Source organism: Ceratosolen solmsi, unplaced genomic scaffold (genome assembly GCF_000503995.2).
Source record: "Ceratosolen solmsi marchali unplaced genomic scaffold, CerSol_1.0 scaffold31, whole genome shotgun sequence".
Classification (NCBI taxonomy): Eukaryota; Metazoa; Arthropoda; class Insecta; order Hymenoptera; family Agaonidae; genus Ceratosolen; species Ceratosolen solmsi.
In genome coordinates this window covers 4,699,195-4,721,270 of record NW_011948432.1, presented here as the reverse complement: position 1 = coordinate 4,721,270, position 22,076 = coordinate 4,699,195, and the positions used below count along the sequence as shown (strand labels likewise).

The 22,076-nt window shown below is 38.3% G+C and overlaps 1 protein-coding gene across 1 annotated transcript in view; it reads right to left on the bottom strand.

Moving 5' to 3' along the window:
• GEFmeso (Guanine nucleotide exchange factor in mesoderm) overlaps positions 1 to 22,076 on the bottom strand; it is a 75,180-nt gene that overhangs the window by 18,103 nt on the left and 35,001 nt on the right. The window lies entirely within an intron of this gene.

Below are 22,076 nucleotides of genomic sequence, written 5' to 3'. Positions count from 1 at the left end.
GAGGAAACGGGGATGGTGATTGGGGAGGGGTAGTGGGAGGAGGAGGAGGGAGGGAGGGAGGGAGGGAGGGAGGTAGGGGGGTGAGAAGGGCGGTTATATTAAATCGTAGAGGAAACGAGTCGTGCCTTGGATGTGTCGGATTGGCTTTCGACTGTATTTGCACGTTTTCGTTGAACTTTTTGACGATCGGAGGTGCGTATGAGCGATTTGGCGATGTTTCGGCGTTGTTTCGTTAGCGTTTTATCGAAGATCCAAATCGGGCTGAATACGTAATGCCCGTCGTGTTATTATTTTTTGATGAAATTAGCATTACCTTGCCGTACACCTTGCGATATCTAAATCATTAAGAGATATCTTATGGCGTCAATGAAATTTAGATAAGACCAGCTTCTTATTGATTTTTAGATTTTAAAAAGCCCGGCTTAAATTTTACGCCTATTATTATGCTAAGTGAAACAAAAATATCTACTTGATTGACAATATGACGAGAAACCTGTTGAAATTTTTGAAATTTTCGATCCCAACGAGCTTATATCGCACAACGAGCGCACGCATGTGTTTGTACACATAACTAAGCGATAACAATTACGTTGTAGAAAGCTCTAAGATATAAGTTCATAAGTAGCACAACATTTGCCGTAGACGAACGCATAAGAGCCTTACACCTAAACAGGATTAATTAATACTTTTTTAATGCGTGCGATAACACACGATACGTAATTTAAAGAAGATTTATTACATTACAAGATGTTGCTTATAAAGTAGGGGACACGGCACTTGTTGGTGAAGTACGTCAGGGGCGCTAATTGAAAATAACAAATCGATGAAAATTATTGGACAGTTGGCAATGACAAAATTGAATATCAAAGAATTCGAGCGACATTGAAGCACGTGTCATGCGAGTGATCTCATAGCTCCTCCTCGTACACTCATAAAAATTTCTGGCCTGCCTATGATATATTTCAAACGGCACCTTATCAAAGCCCGCAGGTGAATAGGATCTTTCGTAATACGAGGCACACGAAGATTACCGCCAATGTATAACTCACAGAATAAACACGGCACAAAGTCATGTAAGGCGCGCGGCTTCAAAACAACGTCTGTCTCGCTTCTTTTCAACGTTATTGCAGTCCAATAAAGGTCGTTACTTTTCAACAATTCTCCAAAGATTTATAGTATCGAAAATTCAAACGTTGCTCCATAAACCACGCGATCGTAATTTCGTATTGCCCATCCTTTGAACTATTGAAGTTCGAGGATTGGCTACACAGAGACAAGGACGGAATTTATTTAAGCGCGTCTCCTCCCTACCGATTATTCGTGTTCCACTGTACAATCCGTATGGTAATACATCTTATTAATCTAATCGATTCAACAAATTGTATGTATGTTCATTCGATCGGACAGAAAATCACATCGTAATATTAATTATCCTGTAGAAAGTTAAGATACAAAGTTCATAAGTAACACACAACGGTTTCCTCTTTTTTGGAAGTGGTTTCGATTTGTATATAAATTAATTTTCTTTATGTAAGCTATTGATTTAATGTATGTGAAGAGAATTAGCGTAACCAAATATACTCTTGTTACGTAAAAGCGCTTAAAAGTACTTAATGAGTCGGCCAGACATAATTTACGGATTTACTTAAGATTCGAATATGGCTTCCATCTTAGAAAAACTACTACGTGGACCGTTTTTTCTTTTTTTCTTTTTTTTTTTTTTTTTATGGTTTTCGTTCAAACTCGTTTGATTTTTTAATAACCAGTCGTAGTATTGAGATTTAGTGTATTAGTTTTTGATAAACAGTGATTTTAAGAGGTATAAATGAATTGTGAGAGTTAAAAATTTGGTTTTGAATTTCCACTGATTAATGAGCAGTATTTTGGAAAAATTTAATAATTTGTAATGAAATATCACGCAAATCTATTATAAACATTTTAATATACAAGATGAAAAAGGATTGTTGATTTTTTTTTTTTTTTTTTTTTTTTTTTTTAAATTTCCATTCTCATATATTTCCATACAAATCAGTCGTTTACTCGTTCCCCCCCCCCCTACTCCACCCTAATTCCTTCAAAATCCTTTTTCTCTACTCTCTCACTTACATTCAGTGTATCAGAGAGCAGCCGTGTCGGATCTTTGAAGTATCCATAAACCTTTGCTATACGCATAAAAATTGCTTCTATAAATCAGCGTATTTTTTAATCACTTTTTCCTAATATATCTAAAGCCGTACGTAAAAAAGAAAGAACGCCCGTACCTTTTGGTGCCAAACGCGCGGAAGTCTCATCTAAATATTCAATAAATTTCCTTTCAGGCTCAACGTCCTAAGTAATGCACTCTATTTATAGAGATAATAGCCTCAGCAATCTCCGCTGCATTCGGGAAAATTCGTGACGAGTGCGGGCACAAAAATATACATCGCGCGAACGAATCGCGGATAACGAGGTCCGATGAAATCCCCAGGGTGAGGAGAAATACAAATGGTGGAGTGGGATCTGTGTGTGTGTGTGGGGGGGGGGAGGTCATAAAGACGAATGAACCTTCTAGCTTTCATATATATGCGGAACGACGACGTCTCGCCTCCTTCTCGATTATGTCGTTCGAAGCGCGATAAGAAACTAAAAATTCAGACAAGCAGGAAGCGCGAACGCACACCTCATCGCGTTCTCCTCGTGTCGCTTTTTTTTCCCCACGTAACATGAAACGATCTAAATTTACGGGAATTAATGCGACTTTGACGCTGGGAGCAGGGCCACGGGAATGGGAGCCCCTCTTTAAAAACCAGACTAAATATCGCCTCTTGCACTCTCGACCATCAAATCAACGTTCATCTTACGCCTACTCCCCAGATAATATTTCACTCTCTTTCCTCGGCTTCCCTGTGCACTCCACACTTTTCAATACAAAATCCTACAGATTTGGTCATATCAGAACTAAAATATAGCGGGAGATATTACCGGACGATTATCCGCTTATCCTCCCTCGCGCATCCCCTCCCCCTAGCCCCCTACGTTATTGAATTTTTTACTTGTGCCGTTAGTCGGCAGCCGTTCTCTCGTCTTTACATAAATCTTCAAGGGAAATGCGCGGGAGGAATTTTATCTTTATAATAAAAACAAATACAAGATTGAGCCAAGTTATTATTGTATAAGAGAGTGGTAGAGCCGGGTAGTGGAGTCTACGCGTAATCGCTGCGATCATACTAGTCGTATGCGAATAAGTTGTCTGGATAAGCAGCAAATTGAATCGCCTGTACGTACGCCCGGGCACATATAATGAGTAATGCAAATGAAAGGAGCAACAATTTATCTATTCTCGAGTGCTCTTCGGCGCACGGCTCGTGGTTTTCTCTCAACCGATATTCTTTCGTTCTCGCGGATTAATGTTATGTGTAGTTTTCAAGCTCGCGTCGGTTATAATGAAGGCGGCCTCCCGCCCCGGCGGCTACACTCGCTCGAGCAAAACGTGAAGTCCAACGGGATCGTCCAGCTCCTCGCCACAGGCGAATTCTCGTGGCTGGCCGAGGAGGCGCCCACCCACGCGTCTCCGCCGGCCATTTCACGGGGCGATTGGTCGCGCCGATTGTAAGATCGACCGGGACCTTCTCCCCCCATCTCTCTGACCCCTTACGCACTATCTAGCCATCGTCGTTGCGGCGAAACGTGAATTTTCCGTCAGCGGAGTGTATTGGACTCGTCGTAGTTGAGAAAGTTAATTGTAATCGGGCAAATTCTTTCGATCCGCTTGTCGGGTGCATCTTAGCGCTGAATTTCGGAGTTCGACTCCGAGAGTTTATCGCGACGACAGATTGGAATTACCAATTGGTAATTGAGCTTCGATAAGCCCAATATAATGTCGTGAACGATTCATTGTTAGCGAAAGCGATAGAAATTTTCAAAATCAATATCTGCCACGACTGGCTTGGCTGCTCAACCGAAACATATTGCCCATAAAATAACGAAGATGGAATGAGTATTGTGAAAAAATGTTAAAACAATAAGCTTAACTAACTTTCTGCGGAGCAAATTTTAGTTTATTATTGTATTTAAATACAAGTTTGCTGCCCTCTTGTTTATTTCACTTTCAAATGGCACGTAATTCTCGCGGAAAATAAAGTTTCTCACTTTTTGTTTACTTACGATGAAATTGAATTCGAACATTGATTGAATCCACAAATGTGTAATTGTTCAACGTACGTTAAAAGCAGAAATTCCTTGTACTACTGTAATTAACAAGATCTCTTTGATATTGTTCAAGGAATTTTTCTCCAATAATTTTTGTAAAATAAACGATCGATATAAAATTAATGTTTTTAAATTCTCACGGCTGTTAAATGGAGAGATTATTATGTTAACCGACGGGCAAAGAAGCTTGAGATTTACATCAATGCATAGAATTATTGAAGATATTGACAAATTGAATTTTAAATAAAAAAATAAGTGATGATATTTCACAAATGTTTTCCTTATTTGACTTTCAACGAATAATTTGTTATGCTTGAAACAGTACCAGCCATTTGAGAAGGTTTACCGTTAAATTCAAATAATTCCAAGTAATATTATTTTATTCATATTAATCATCCAGTTTAATAAATTTTTGTTTTCTACTGCATAAGAATTTATTAATGAACGCATACATAATGGCGTATAAAGTGAGAAATTTATTTAAAAAGAATGAGCGTCTAAGAAATTTCAAGGAATACAAAATTACGAAAGATTTGTATTTCAAATGGTATTTTTATACATTATATTGCACTCTCGAAATAACAAATATTTTTCCCCAGGTATGTCACGCGGAACTGTTTCTAGTCGTAAATCTTGGAGTAAACCAAAGCAAAGTACACAACTTTTTGTCGCATTTCACAATGACTTTAGAATTCAGTTAACAGCATTGTTGAAATTACTTTTAAAGCTTTACTAAGCTAACATTAACCCACAAACATCAGACGACTATGTCCAATAAATAAACAACAATTAAACATACATTTTCAGACAGACTGTTTAATTCCAATCAAAACGTAAAAAAAAAAGAATAATAATAATAAAAAAAATGTACAAATCAAAATAAAACAAAAACATTTAAATGCCAGCATAGAAAATATGCTGATTAAAAGAGAGAAATTTAAAGACTCGATAGACCGTATTTGGAGGTTAAGAGTAACGTTGACGGATAATCTTAACCATGAGAAAACAATGTATTCGATAGTTATACTAGAAGAAAAAACATCGATAATATCAACTGGATGTCAACTAGAAATTAACAAATAATTTCAAACAATGCCTACATTACATCGTTATTGCTTTGTTTATTATTATTATTATTTTTTTTTTTATTTATTTTTTTTTTTTTTAATAAATACGGCATACAACGAATCCTAAATAATTGAGAATATAATTTAAATTTCTTTGGATATTCGTTATTAAAATGTTCGACCGAATATTACATTAAATTTTTTTCTCTCTCATAACTTTAAGGCGATATCCGACAATTTAAAAGAAATAAACTTTAAAAAGTATCGGAAGAAATATGTCAAAAATACATTTTAGGTTACGTGCGAGAGTATACGATTAAGAATATTATATAGCCCGAGCATTAAAAACATTCCTTTTTCAATAGAGGCGGCCACCTCTCTTGCGGTACGCAAATTATTGCATTACTTCTTTTGAAGTTAATTTAGTCGATGTTGCCGTTTCGCTGCAAAATAAAAAGCAAAAGGATCGATGGTCTTTAAAAATTATGAATCACCGAGGTCATTCATTGACTATAACCAAAAAGTTTCTAGCCAGTTGGAAATTGATAGTCTCGTGACTTGACGTGTCATAATGTTGAATTATTTATCGCTATGCAATTGCTTGGACAGTAAAAAAAAAAAAAAAAAAAAAAAAAAAAAAAAAAAAAAAAAAAAAAAAAAACAAGACGCCGGAATTTCTATGAAAAAGTTATTATCCGTACAAAATAACGGCCAACAAAGTACATTTTTCTCAACACTAGCCGAGACAAAAGAATAATCGATGCATTATTGAGCATATAATAAGACCTATATAACATTCCATTGTTGTTGTCGCAGTTATTGCACAATAACCAAAGAGCGGCACGTACACCGACATGAGACGTGAAAAGTCAGGCAATTTAAAATCAAACTAAACGTCAACGCGTCGGTTTACCACTACTTTTCAACTTTCGCACGGCTCCCCAAAGTCTCACTCGGCTAATTATTGTGGCGCTTGAGGCTGCACGGAGTAGCGTAAACGGATTGCCGTATGGAAGCGATAGGTCGTTAAGTCTCGAGGCCAAAGTCTTGAAATTGATTTCGAAAAAGCCTCGAAGCTCCTTCGCCCCGCGTCGACACGCCATTTCTCCCGACTGCCCTTTCAACTTCTCACCATCTCTCCCTTCCCTTGCTACTACCCCCCTCCCCCCTCCCCCTACCCCCTAACCGCTGCCTCACGCCACTACACTAAATAATGTACACCAAAGCTCGAGAAAATCGCGCCCGCATCCCCCAACCCACTTCCCGTCGTCAGCCCCTTACTCGCCCCCGCCACCGTACATCCATTCGGTGAATGCGCGTTATCGCGTCCAGCGTTAATTCCATGAATGTTGGCTTGGGACTCGCACGCGCACACTCGCGAGCCAACTAATTCGGTCTTTACGAGCCCGTAAAGTCGTCTATTTTCAAAGCCAAACGGCCCACCGATAACTGCGCGCGCCTTCGCAAACTACTCGAAAATAGATAGAGTGGACCGCCTCTATGGGACTACGGCAGTTTCTTTTTCTTTTCTTTTTTTTTTCTTTTTTTTTTTAAGTGGAGGATGGTGCTGGTTTAGGATATGGTTTCATAGTGTCGAAAAGATAGTCGAGGATTGAGAGAGAGAGGTGTGTGTGGGTGTGTGTGTGTGTGTGTGTGTGAGAGAGAGGGAGAGAGAGAGAGAGAGAGTAAGAGATTATTGACGGGACGAGTGAATAACGCCGCTTTAACGCGGCTTTACGACCAACGCGCTCCAATGGTCTGCAAATACATCTCCCCACCACCCGACCTTGCGATCCTTAAATTCATTGTGACGTCAGATTTGCGATCATCGGGATGAATCGTTGGGTCTCCGTCATTCGAGAACTATGCTTTCGGCATATTGTAAAATTGCCCCGGGTATCTTACGAATAAGTTGCTCGTATTGAAAGTACGTGGATGGCATTAATACGCGTAATAAATGTCACTAGGAGGCAGTGACTTTGTGCACGACCATCCGCGTTCTGATAATTCACGCGTGCTTGCGTGTGACTTTGGAGAGATTTCCGACAAATGTAATTGACATATTATCGAGGGATATTGCATTTAAATGGCGGCCTAAGCTTTTGACAAGCTTTTCCTCCCTGATTGCTCTGATTGGCGAAAGCTCGGCTCCGACTTTGCTGTGTCCTTACAATCGATACTAACGCCTTTCCAAGCCAATTATAAAATCATACTCACTTGCTCAATAGAACGTGTAGCTCATTAACATTCCCATTGCGTACTGTCGAGTTTAAACAGTACAATAATTAATCAGCATAAGCCAGAGAGAGTTTGTGTCGTACATTGTACGCAGTTACTTACCGCAGTCGTTGTAATCGTCGCGCAATAGCGCATGTAACAATACGTCTTTACCACTCGACAATAATTAATGTTATGCCAATTGTCTTATCCTCGTTGATACGTACTCAGCCGCGTGATATATGGCCTTTTCACATGCACTTTATTTTATTTGCCGATGCTCACAATTGAAAATTACCCGGCCCAGTCGTTTTTATAGTTGATTTCGTGGAAATACATTGGCATTTGCCCGTCGTACGTTGCCGCTTATTATTTGCCGCTTGCTATATGCTTTCCAGAGTGCGGTTTACACCTATTTGGAGCGAACCTGCCTTCCAAAAATTATATAAATAGAATTGTTCCTGATTTCAAATTAAGTCGGACGGGCTTTCACACTTGCATTTGGCTCGTATAAACGTCGTAGTTTCGAAGTGAAATTAACAAGTAGGAAATTGCAAGTGAATTCTTAGAAAATCGCAAGATGAAAAATCGCATTTTCATAATAATCAGGGGGCAAATTGTCATTCAACGAAAGGGAAAACGTCAGTAAAAACAAACAAAATAAAAAAAAAAACACAAAAAACATAAAAACAATCACGCCAATTCTAATCGTCATACGACAATGCAATGCCCACGGATTTATGCACATCCGACTTGGCAAACACCCATTTAACAATTAACAATATTTCTTCATGTCTTCCGGTACTTTTATCAACTTTTCGCTTAATTTGCAAACGACAGAAAACGGTGGGAGGGAGCAGACGTCTTGGAAACACAGCGTAGGAAAGAAAATAAAGCGCGAAACAAGAAAGGCAAAAGGTCTCGGCTAAAACGCTTAAATCGAGTCTAAAATAAAAGCTTAAAATGCTTTTTGCGATTGAATTCAATCACACACGATATCATGCACTTTTATACAAGATTCATTATCATCATCATAAGTAGAATAATTTTAAGATCCGAATCAGGCGGACCGAGGCCACGATACTCGTGTACGTTGACTCGCGATCTGTTCAATGCGATTCTCGGCTCGCGGTTCCACGGAAAAGCGGCGCAACGGCGATTAGTGATAATAGCTCAAACCTCCCTCCCCCCTCCTCCCCCCCCCCCCCCAAAAAAAAAAAAAAAAAACCCCAACCCCACCAACCGAACCCTATATCGACTATAATTCGACTGCACGCTAATCAGAGGCGTCGGCCCACGGCGCCGCGATTATTTTCCTCCTACAGCGATAATATCCGGAGCTCTCGCTCTAAAGCGGACGCCCGGGCGCCATTCCCGCGGGTAGCCGAGGACGCGTGAGTCACGCGCGTAAACAAAAAGGCCGCCTCGTGCACGTGCATCGGCCCGATCACCCGAGTCCTTTGTCCACGGGCATTTTTCGCGGGCGAAAATAACGCGCGCCCGACTCGTGCCTTTGTCGACCCGAAGGACTCCCCGTCCATACGGCCGCGCGCCACCTCCTCCCTCACCCCACCGCTCCTAATCGACGCTTTTCTCCCCGGCAGTAATAGGACTAACGAGCCTCCCTACTCCGTACCTACTATCGCACACCTTCGCACCTACCGACCGACATCACATTATTAGGCTTTTGTCACGATCACTCGCCAATAACGGCAAGTGCGATTTCGCCGATGTCTCTCTCTCTCTCTCTCTCTCTCTCTCTCTCTCTCTCTCTGTGTGACTTGTTTACATATAGCACTTTGTACATATATACGGCTGGTAGAAAAGCGAGGCAGCCGGAATTTTGCCGACTCGTTCCGCTTTTTGTCTATTGCGTCGTGGGAGGGCAAGTCCACTCGAGGGCAAAAAATTCCCTTCGAGCCCTTATACATTCTTGCTAGTCTTCTTATTCTCATTATCATCCCCGTATAGGGCTTTCATCGGCTCGCTTAGTAGAGTGTGATTTTGGTGAAAATCTCGCCTCACCAATAATCACCGATTAATCGATCGATGGCCTCTCGCTATCCAGCCATTAACTTAATTGCCGAGCAATAACGTAAGAATTTGATTGCTTAGCGGTATGTGGGAATGACGTGAAATGTTCCCGGGGCCCGCGCGAATCGATCGATTTAATCCGTAAGATTGCATAACAGGAGGAAGACAGAGTATTCGTTTTTCCGGCATTTTAAGAGAAGTACGACATATAATGTGAAGTAACGGTATCGGCTTGGATCATGTTTATATAATAATTATCTTGCTATATATTTTAATTTGCAATGACGCGAACACGCGCGTCCTGATTAACTTATCGAAACCTTAACGAACCGTGAACATTGCACTTTGGGCAAAACGTAGACGACTCAAGCTTTCCGAACGAAGGTTACTCATACGCTATTTATTAGCATTTAAACGAACCATAAACATATCAACGCCAGCTTACATAGCGGGTGGACAATAAAAATCGACGATACCCTAACGGTACGCATAGGCGAACCGAACGGCACAAGCATTAGCAAATCTCTAAAATAGGCTTTCCGAGGGGTGTGCGCGTTCATTGTATTCTTAAGCTCGAGAGAATAAGAGGCAATTGGTCTTGCGTTGCGTTGCGTCATAATGGGCCCGATGGCATTATGGTATTTCTCGGCAAAATCTTACGGATGGATATTTCGATTGACAATTTTGAGCAGTCTGTCTTCGGTTGGATAAATACTGACACTCCTACGCGCGTTTAACAGTGACGTTTTGTTATACCTGGACCTTGGTGAAAGCGCTCGTGCACTTTTCAACGGCTGACTGGCACGAGAATTGTCAAAGCTGCTGCACCATTCGTATTTACGGCACTTCCTCGCTTTAAAACAATGTAAAAATAGCAACTTTCAATGTATTCTGAAGAAGAAGAAGAAAAGCAGATCACAGCAACCTGCTAATCAATCGCTTAGTCGACTGTTCCCTCGATATTTGACAGCTATAACCTGTGAGTGTGTTTTTGTTTTGTTTTTTTTTCGTTTTTTTTTTCACTACATAAATCCTATACTGTGTCTGTAACTCAGAGAAAAAAAAACTTGTTTTTTTTTTTTTTCATTTCTACTTAAGCATACAACTCGGTGACAAGTAAGCTATTTTTGTATCGAAGGTAATTGGTTTTTCTATTTCCGATTACACGTACAAGACGCTGATACGCTGTAGATTATTGTAAACACACACGCACACACACACACACACACATACACACATCCCCCTCCCTCCACCCAGAGATAAAATAGGTGGATTAAAGTATTATAACATAATTTAAGCTCGCCGAATGGATATCAAAAAAATATTAGTACGGGGAAGTTAGATGTCGGTATGTATTTAGCAAGAGGTTATTTAAATTTTATCAGCACGTTTACACACGTGAGAGAAGGACAGCTAAATGCGTGCACACTTATGTGTTATGTCGAGAAATGGTGACGGAAAAACTTGGATTTAAAAAGTGAAAGTTTTAACAAGGACAAATATTGATTATAGCCGTATAAATGCATAATTATTCATTTATTTCAATAAGGCAAATAATACGGTAAACTTTTCGTCTCTATTATTACATAATACGACCAAATAATTTTGCACATATAATGGGCGAAGATTATACTTTTTGACATCATTCATTAATCATTACTAATGTTGCATAATTTTCTCAAATTGCAAACCTTATTATAATTAGCGCTATTTTAAAGTAAAAGTAATCAATTAATTTATTCATTTATTTAATTAATTATTTAACTATTTCATTATTTGTTTATTTTAATTTTTTTTATTTTTTATTTTATGATATTATGGCAATGAATTTAGTGTGTATATCAGTTAATATTGAGTGTGGTCATAATATAAACACATTTTTGCTCCGCCGGTAGGCTTTACTTTCTAAAACTTTTACATACTGATGTATCTCAAAATATTGTATTATTTCATGAAAGTAGAACATTATAACGCTTGAAATATATATAACATAAAAGAAACACATTGCTTAAAATAGTCTATTACGATAAAAAGTATTTCAAGTATTATGGTATATTCGGTACGGAGATACAATCAAATATTAAATATTATTATGCTATTATATTTTATTATTTCTATTTTAATAGCATTCTGTAGAGAAAGTCGAGTCGTGCATTAAAACCACTTTATTTACTTTTTAAAGAATAAATTATTTCTATATCTTATGTAATGGAAATTAAAATAAACGTATGTTTTGTGCTTTATATATATATATATATATATATATATATATATATAGCGTATAAAAAAAATATAAAAAAAAAAAAAAAAACACGAAGAAGAAGACAAAAAAATTTTATGATTGGTTTAACGTATTTATTAAGAAATTCTTTGCACGTAGATAAAATCCTGTAACGACAAAGTTTATTAATATATAACGGAATTTTAAAAATGACATTGTACTTTTCTACTATCCTTATTACTATTGATATAAGATTAAGTGTGAATTATTTATCAGATTGGAAACAATTATTAACTTCACCCCGTTTAACGATAAATAGATTTTATTGTCAATAATGTCAAATACATTTTTTAAATTCTTATGGAATAAGGTTTAATCAAAAGATACGTGTTATTTGTGGTATTTTTTCATCGTAAGTTTGAGAATTATAAACAAAAACAAAAACAAAAACAAAAACAAACAAACAAAAGAAAAAATAATCAAGAAGAAACAGGAAGAATAAGAAAAACTACATCGGTGAACCTCGCATTGGTCTGCAGAAAGATTAAGAAAAAAAAGAGAAAAAAAATCCAAGCGTGAATATTCGTTGCCCTGCCACGTGGGGCTATTTATAAAAAGTAGTGACATTAATGTGAGGCTCATTCATTGAAATTACACCAGGATAATGGACCAATTCACACGTCAATGCATCTTCCAGATGTTTTGGCACGAAATAACACTATAATGATAACATAACCGCTATATTCAGAAGACACACACGTCTTCCTGACATTTTTTGCCTTTAGAGGAATACGGAGATAAAAAAAAAGGAAGAGAGCGGCAGTTTACCGAGGGTTAAAGACTTTTTAAAAAATCATCGCGAAAACGAAAGGCTTCGTCGGAAAGTGCATTCCACGCATACTTTAAAGATTGTTAACGAAAACAAAAAAAATAAATAAATAAATAAATAAATAAAATAAAATAAAAATCAAAAGTAAGAAAGAGAGAAAAATAAGAAATCGTTGACGACATGAGTTTCTTTTATCGAGTGGATCACAGAACGGGGAGAAGATAAATATAGACGGATCAACCAAGACATTCTTGAAAAAATACGGGAATGGCACGTACCTTTTATACCTCGAAAATCTTATATATATAAGTCATATTGAAGTCTCACTACCAATTAAAATTCGGGGCTGGACAATAATCTTATCGTTATTATCTTATCGGACTTGGAGCGTGCCATTAATTGGTTACGGGCGTCGATTATACTTCGCGTCGCGTATTACGAAACGGAAAATAACGCGTGCACTGCGTCAGATCGCTTAAATGTAGAATATCGATCGCCCACTCAAGCAAACGTTGCTCCGTTCCCAACACTTGCAAAGGTGGTACAAAAAAAAAAAAAAAAAAAAAAAAAACAAAAAAATTACAGAATAAATAATTTTACCGCGCAGCTTCGTCTAAACGACCAATAAAACACGCGCCTTCGTGTATATATATATATATATATATATGTATATATATATATATATATATATATATATATATATATTTAGGCCGTGATATTATATAATTATATAAGATAAATTGAAAGATTTATGCATGTATACGTACGTAACGTTTAATGAAATTATCTCTTCTTCTTTTTTTTTAAATGGCAATCGCCATGAGAAATTTCGGCTTCCTATCATAACATCGTAAACGCTAAAGCACGTGGCAGCTTAATGTCAACGATATCCTGACTTTAATGGACCACGGGGAGCATTCGATTTACTTGTCAATGGGAGTCATCCACGCTACTACCCGCCCAGCTCCAATTCGGTTAAGGAAGCCAATGTAGAGTCTAATAGGTTGCACGTCAATTTGCAACAATAGCTTATTCGAAACTCCCACGCGACGATAAGTCACAAGCACGAAAGACGGAGATATTTTTTTGGAGGCGCGAGTCACGAGAAACGTGACCCATTGGATGGGAAAAACGTCTCGACGCTGTCACGTTGTCGACGTCAATCGGCACATCGCTAATCGTTCCTTAACTCGCTCGTGGCCTTTCTCCATTTTTCGCTTATCTTGCCCATTGCATCGCATTCCTTGGCCAACAGAAAAACCAGAAGGAAAATGCGAAAAGGAGGTGAAGAATGTGAGGAGAATAAAAATATGATATTGGTAACGCTGCGCGTTGAAGTGGAAGTGAAACGAGGGAACGTTACGTAGATTATAAAGGACCTTCTCGGGAAAATCTCGGCGCGGATGAATGAGGCTGCTCTTGGCGATTACGCGCATAACTGTCTCGTGAATTGCAGTTACAATTTTATATCGGCGAATGAAAGTTATAAACGCACAGACGCAGCATTTCTGTAAGCGGTTTGTATCACGCAGTATATATTGGTCGTTGTGAATAGCGATACGTGTTTTATAACAAACTCGTATGTAACTATTTGCTTCGTTGCCTACGAGCAAATAATCCATTTGTCCTGATACGCTTCATTTTATTTGTACGTCCGATGATCGATACGCAAGCAATCGTAGTCAAGCTGTCTTGTTTTTTTTGTTTTGTTTTTTGTTTGTTTGTTTGTTTGTTTTTTGTTTGTTTGTTTGTTTACCAAGTAAACAAAACTTCTGTCTTATATTTAATGTTTAATTCAGTTTAGAAATGGTTCGTAATCTCAATTTTTCTTTTTCCTTGGTGTGGTTATATTATTACTATTGCACGCGAATGGTTATTGTGGACTCTACAAAGGAATATATCGATTCATTCGTTGAATCGTTACAAATAATAAAAAGAAATGCACGAGAAAGCAAGAGCTATTATTTTGATACGTTTAAATAGTCAGGAAGAATAAAAGCGCGCACGCTCACACACCTTTAGATATTAATGACAGTCGAGAAAAATATAAATTGGCGATCTTGTAAAATGATTGACATTATATAATATTTCGTATGTTCATTACGATCAGGAGATGATTTTCGAATCATTATAAATTATTTTACAACTCGGCACAATTTAACTGTACTTTCAAATTTTATGAGAAAACGTTGATGAGAGAGAGAGAGAGAGAGAGAGAGAGAGAGAGAGTGAGTGAAAGAAACCATAACGTCCCCCCTCAACATTTGCAGTTTTAAAGATTCTAGTTCGTTTATTAATCATCCTCAACTTTAATTATTTGACAGCGTTATTTTATATAATGAATTTCTCGATTCACATTTTTAATATATCCATGTTTTCTTTAGCTTTTCATTTATTAATATGTAAAAGTGCAATTTCAATCAAAATAATAAGTAGATCGGTAGTGTTTTTTTTATTCAATTGAGTTATACAATTCCAATGGGAGCCCGCGTCATCATAAATTTTATTGGACTAAATTTTAAATTTCGTAGAATTGATTAGTTGAATAAACTATGTCTTTTACTATTTGATTTATAGATCTTTTTTTCATACGCGGATTATAATTTAATAGATCTTTTCCAATGCATACGCAAATTTCAGACTCAAATTGTCAAGCAAAATTATCAATACACATTACTTTCCGTTCTTATAATCGCAATTTTTGTTCTAAGAACCGAATTAGCTCAATCTTCGGATTGAAAATATGCAATTAAAACGACTTGTATTTCAATTAAGAAGGAAGCCGCCAAGTGAAATGAAAATCAGGCACTTGTTCTATTGAGAAAATCGTGACACAGATTATTATTGTCAACATCGGATCTATGATTTTTTCCACTTCTTACTGTTACGTCTCGCATTAATCTAACTTTAACTCCTACTAAACTTCAATATTCCTCGCCCTAAAATAGAATAGAAATTTTTATTCGAATTAGAAATGTAGAGTACTGTTATACATTTGCGTGCACGTGTGCACACACCTATCCATAAGCAAGTATTTTGCTGTATACGTGGAAGTACGTGTTAGTATGCGCTTCTACCGATACTTCTGCGGTGAAATTTTCATCGCTTCTTCTATGAAATTCATTGGCATAAATAATTTTTTTCGTTATTATTCCATCGTAGCGAAATGATATTTACGAGAAACTATGGATAAATATTAATTTATTGTATATACAAAAATTATAAGCTCTAAAAATTATTATTAAAATAAAATGCTGATCTCTTATACTGAAAGAAACTCTATACTTTACCATTAGACCGTATGATATTTCCTATATGCATTAATATAGACATACATACATATATACATATATATATATATATGTCTAATGTTTATACGAGTTTATAATGTAATTAATAGCATTGAAATTTATTTCTTAAAGCTTGCTTGCGTGTACATTAGGGGCAATCAAATGATCGGCACAATATACCAATAAAATTTGTATTCTATAAACAACTTTTTTCCGGCATCGTAATGATTGATAAACCAGCAAGTTTAAGCGTTACGCGCGTGTCCTTTTCTCCTTATCTCCATCTCCAAGTAGCCAAGCTTTTGAGATTGAATTTCTTTTTGGCTTGGCCTATGCCTTCCTTCAAATGTCAAGCCTAATAAACAATTGTCGATTACAACGTAATTTCTCAATCGCTCACACAAGTCAGTGACAGGCTAAGTGAATTGTCCGGGCTGAGGCGCTAGTGCGTGAAAATGCCTCGGAAATGCGCAAAGAAACGTCACTCGACAATATCCAAAACCTTGACGTATCTAAGCAGCATTGGGACGTAAGTAAGTGCGGCGCAATTTCCTCGCCCGTCCTACTCGGTGCTTTCTGCGAATCGATATTAAATGCGCGGTACGAGCGTAGCATATCCCGAGTCGCGCATGCGCCCCATTTGCCTAGCTCCACGCGCATCGTTATTTCGCTGTCACCTCGTGTCACAATAGCGTGACACGGGACCTGTGAACGCACGAGGCCCCGACCGACTGGCGCGACTCGGATACTCAATTACTCCTTATGTACAGCGCGCTTACCGGCTTACGGCTGACGTGTAATTAGCCGCGGAATAGCCGGGAGGTGGATGGGGAGGGGGAGGGGGAGGGAGGCATAACCTGTCATTACTTTGCGCGTCGGCCGTCTCAAACGGTCCGCGTGACATTCCGCGGGTTCATCGGCGCTTGAACTTGGCCGGTGGCTGGGCCGCGTGGCCCGGGAACTTTTCCCGATGCCGTGGATCGACGCTTCCTGGCCCGGTTTTAAAAATATCGCCGGACGCGTTAATTGCCCTAGGCGCTCGTCACTCGTTCCCACTCACAATGGACTTGGCATTGTTTTGACCAACGGCTTATTGGAATTCGTTAGTTAGATAATGTCGAGGCGAGCCTAAAAATAATATCTTATAGCGATGTCTTATCGTAACGGTGCGCTTTGTCAATTTGGCGCGCTTTTATTCAAGTCACTACGTTATGCAAAATGCCGCTTAAGTTAAATTGGGATTAAGATTCTTATTAGTTGTTCAGTATTGAAGTTATCACGTAAGCTAAGAGCGATGCTAATTTCGGTCAATGTAATTGCTAAAGATTTATCGATTAAGGGATATTACAATGAGATTAAATTTCACTTAGCCATAAATTATTGATACGTTCTTAGCTGTCGTAATTGGAAAGGTAATGCTGGAATTATATAATCGACAAGTACTTAGTGGGCTTGTACACAATATATATATATATATGGATTGAAAACAAGTTAATGATAATGTGACTAGGCCGTTATTGTTGCACGCGCGCATAAATGATATTTGCATTGACCGACAAAACGCATTGTAAATAAAGATTGCTAGCCCGGATCACCTACGCATTTGGTGTATCGTTTTAGGATTACGCCAATCGAGGATTTTACAAGTACACCTAGCGCGTTACTTTCCATTGTGGTACACTGCACAAAATTTGCGTATAAAGCTTTATTTACAAATTCTAAAACAAGTTAGCTTCGATCATGCAATTGAACAAAGATTTACTCGACACCATTAGAATTAATGCATTAGGCGTATATTAGTAGACGACTTTCACAATCGAACTCTCGAAGATGCCCGTAAGATTACTTACGTAAGATTTTGAAAAACTGAGAAACGTAGATCGCTCGAAAATTTTAATTTTCAAGCTAATCGTCTCGTAGGCAGCTCAGTCAATAATTGAAAAATGCAATGTCAAACAACGAATTATCCATCTATGATAAGGAACCGTGAGCAAGCTTTTAGTCTTATGTTTATGGATAATTTTTCGAACCTCTTATAAAACATAATTGCCAATGATAATGTCAACAAATCACTTCTCGAATACATTAAGTACTATAATATCCTACTATACTTAATAAAGTGGCAAGCTTAATTTATAAGCTACCGTCAACAATCGAATTAGTAATGTACTTGTGCATTGAGCTGATTTAAGCTAACATCGGAGCAACATAATTTAGCGAAAAATATTAAATATTCAGTATATGAAAGGGCAGGATTTGTGTGCATTCTTTCTCTCCAAAATTTTGGCTATCTTAAGTAATATCTTATAGTTGTTAGCCGATATTTTCTTCGGATAATAAAAGTATACGAGGAGCCTGTTGACCGAGCCAATGCGCAATGGACTTTGGCAGTTTAGTCAGTCAATGTTTCAAGCATTTGCAGCGACGTTGACGAGGTTGAAGGTATGAAAATTATAGGCTTCTTGGAACAATTGTGCCTTTCGCCTACAAGACTGTCTGTGCGGTATTGCCCGCTCATCCTCGTGCAAAGTCATTATTGCAAAATAAATTTAACGTTGCATTATTTCTCTAATTGCGAACCAATAGTTTTTACTAATGAGTACACCATTATTAATTCCAAGATAAATGCCAATTGTTTGGGACCGCCTTTCTTATTTACTTTCGTTGTCTCAAAGTCAGTCGAGGGCCGATAAAGCATCACCGAGCCAGTGCTGCTGTCTCCGCAGCTGATAAAACGTTACCTCCGATGAAAATGATTGCAAAACTTATAATAATTGATTTGAGTAGCAAGAAAGTGAGGAGACCCAGAAATAAGTTACAATTCTCTCTCTCTCTCTCTCTCTCTCTCTCTCTCTCTCTCGGCCCAGCGCGCCAAGTAATCAATCACCAAACGAAAAAATAGCGGAATGTAAGTGTCGCTGCGCGCGCGCGCACGCGATAATTCGATGGGACGTTCTACGCCGCCACTGCAAACTCCGCGTTTCCATGTTGATGTCGAGGCGACGAGGGTGATGCCTCCCTGGCGTGGACCCGCTTCGATTCCCCATTACCAAGAGGATAAGCGTGGCTAGCGAGGCTAGCGAAGCTCATTATTGTCCTCTTCGAGGCACGAGGACAACTACCGAGAGCCTTTCTACTCCGTTTCTCGTGAAACGAATCCGCGGGATAACGAGGAATCCGCGACGGATTTTCTCCCACGAGCCGAGTTTTCTCCCGTGCCGATATGCATCGGTTTATTGTGCGCGCGTGTGCGTGTACTCCCGCTCTCGTAGCCTTCCTTCCTTCTACCACGTCCTTTTTATCAACGCGAACGAGCGCTTGAGAGAGGAGACGCGGGCCACTCTCCCCCTCCCCCAACCCCCTTACTTCTCTAGTTCTGCCTTACATTTTGCCTCACCCTAGAGCCTTGAAACTCTAATCTTATAACTCACCCGCGAGTATGATCGCGACTCTGCCTTAACCTATGCTCATCTTCGGCCAATGATCCGCGACGAATCTTGTCGCGCTTGAAGACATCTGCCGCGATTACATTTTTTTCTTGACTCGCGACGACGTTCCTTGACTCGGCACGTTGAAGATTTAAAAGCGACGAGTGGGTGGCGCCCAATATGATAAACACGACACTTCCTTAACACGATACGAGCACATGCGTTTTCACGCTCAATTACGTTAAGCGCCGTTCATCGCAATGAAAAATATTTCTAATTCGTTGCAGTCAACCAACCGAGCCGAGAGTTTTGGCGTTGTCGAAATATTAATTAGATCGTCTATCGTGATTGGTGATATAAAAATTTTATCACGAATATTGCCAGCGACCAATGTTAGATATCAATTTTATATAGAATGGTATATTATAAGCCTGGAAAGCGTATAAATAGTCGCATAGACTTGTACTTAAATAAATCCATTGATTTCCTTTTTTTTCTTCTTTTTCCTTTTCCTTTTTTTCAACGAGCTTTAAGACGACAACAAATGCCCCGTTAAACAATTGATTTGTTGTAAGTTTCTGCATTGATTTAATAACAAAAAACTTTCTAAAGTCAATTGTCCTTTAGATGCCATAAATAAATAAATCTACCACTTAATACGCCATTCAATTTAATGTCTTTCTTTTATATTATCATTAGGATCGAGAATTTTATTAAATATCGTTGAAGATCTTTTTTTAAACATTGAAATTAATATTCAACTTCGACGATCTTAATAAACTAACTTTCGCCTATGAAATGTAAATTATGTTATAAAAAGCACGTATTTTAAAAAAAACAAATAAAAAAAAAAAAAAAAAAAAAAAAAAAAGTAATTAAATAAATAATATAATTGAAGATTATAATAAGATATAATAATATATCTTCGATAATTATTGTTAGTTTGTAATTAATTATTATAAATCTCTGCTGGAAAAAAAAAAGAGAAAAGTTGGTAGAGCATGTTGCAATTTCAGATATCTTCCATCATTATGTTTAGTAACTAACGATCGTCATCAAGACTTTCTTTACTCCTAAAGTTATAAATACATTAAAATTACTTAAACATTAAATTTTATAGGATGTTAAAGAAAAGGTTCGATAATTTATAACGTTGTAGTCAATAATTATATGATAAAATCTTAAATTCTGTCTCCACTATTATCATATCTTTTTTCAATTTTAAATCTAGAATATTATAGTAATAAATATTAATAAAAACATTTTTACTCTCCCGTTATTAAGTATTTTAATCGTATAAATAGATGCCGGCAAAGCTGATAGGCTCTACTTATCATTGGCCGAAAGTATCTTTATAAAATTTATCGAAATACACTAGCCGAAAGTCACGTACATTTTTTTTTTGTGTTTTATTGTATTTGATTTTTTTTTTCTCTTGATTATCAAAGCATATTAAATATTTTTAAAGATTTAAAATAAATCCGAAAGCCATTAGTTTATAAGCTATAGGCGAGGAAATAAACCAAGGCTAAAATAGTTTTCATTTATTGCATATAATCAGTTATATTAATTCAATGCGGATATGTTATTTATAGTACTCGTTTACAATATCAAGTAATTATCGATTTTTCTTGACATTCCGATGGACATAACATTAATCGATAAACTCTGAACAAAACCACTCGATAAAACTTATCGTTACATTTTAAGGATAGGAAAAGCACAGAATTAATGCAAGCAGCCCGAAGAAATGTGTTTGAAAAATTAAAGCAAACACACAAACATGCGATCTCATTAGGCACAACAAAACAATACGGCAAAACTAACGAAGGCAGTCTTTAATCGATAATACTTGGTGGCTCGCAGTATTCGTAATACGAGACGTAATGCGTATAATGTTGCTTAAACGATTACGGGCAAAAAGGCATGGGAAAGGCTTGCCTTACACCTACGTGATTCCACATAATACAACCACGGCGGTTTGAAAAGCCCACACCCATAAGGGTTTTCAACGTTTCAACCTTTCAATACTATAAAAAATTATAACAAACCTCGGCCGGTTCGATCTCAATTCCCTACCTCGGGTAAAAAACCGGAGCTCGTCAGCAGCACACACGTCCTCATGAGGATACTCGATCTCGTACGCGACAGCGCTCATCCGGAGCGTTTGAGCACGAGCACTTCCACCTCGGCGTCGTACGCGAAAGTCACTGAGTGCAGACACCCACGTTGCGCGTTGAGACACCTGGAGGAGCTAGCGAGTGCAAGCGTAAGGGGGAAATAGTGTGTGTGTGTGTGTGTGTGTGTGTGAGAGAGAGAGAGAGAGAGTGAGTGTTAGAGTGAGAGAGTGAGAGAGTGAGAGAATGAGAGAATGAGAGGGGGGGGGAGACGCTCGGTGCGTCCTTGGGAGCAACAGGTAAAGTGCGCGCGCGCGCTCCTTCGATGAAATCCCGAACGATCGACGCTAGTGTCGTTCGTGTCTCTAGTCCGCGCGAACGATCCACTACTAATCGTCAGTCGGCATAAGCACGTGTCCAACGATTTCGGCGAATCGATGGGGAGCGATAAGAGGCTGGAGGGTGTCCCGATCGCCGCAACACAGACGTAAAGGAGCGGTGAGAAGAAGGGGCCGACGACTCATCGGCGCGGCCACACCATCGAGACGACCAGACAAAGGCCGCGATTCTTCAATTTCCACATAACGATTTGAAAAAGTGCTGGCAACGGAAGGAGAGAAAGCCGTCGTGCTTCGCTCTAACTCGGTGGGCGGCCAGAGGAAAACGGCACGCTCTACTCGACAGG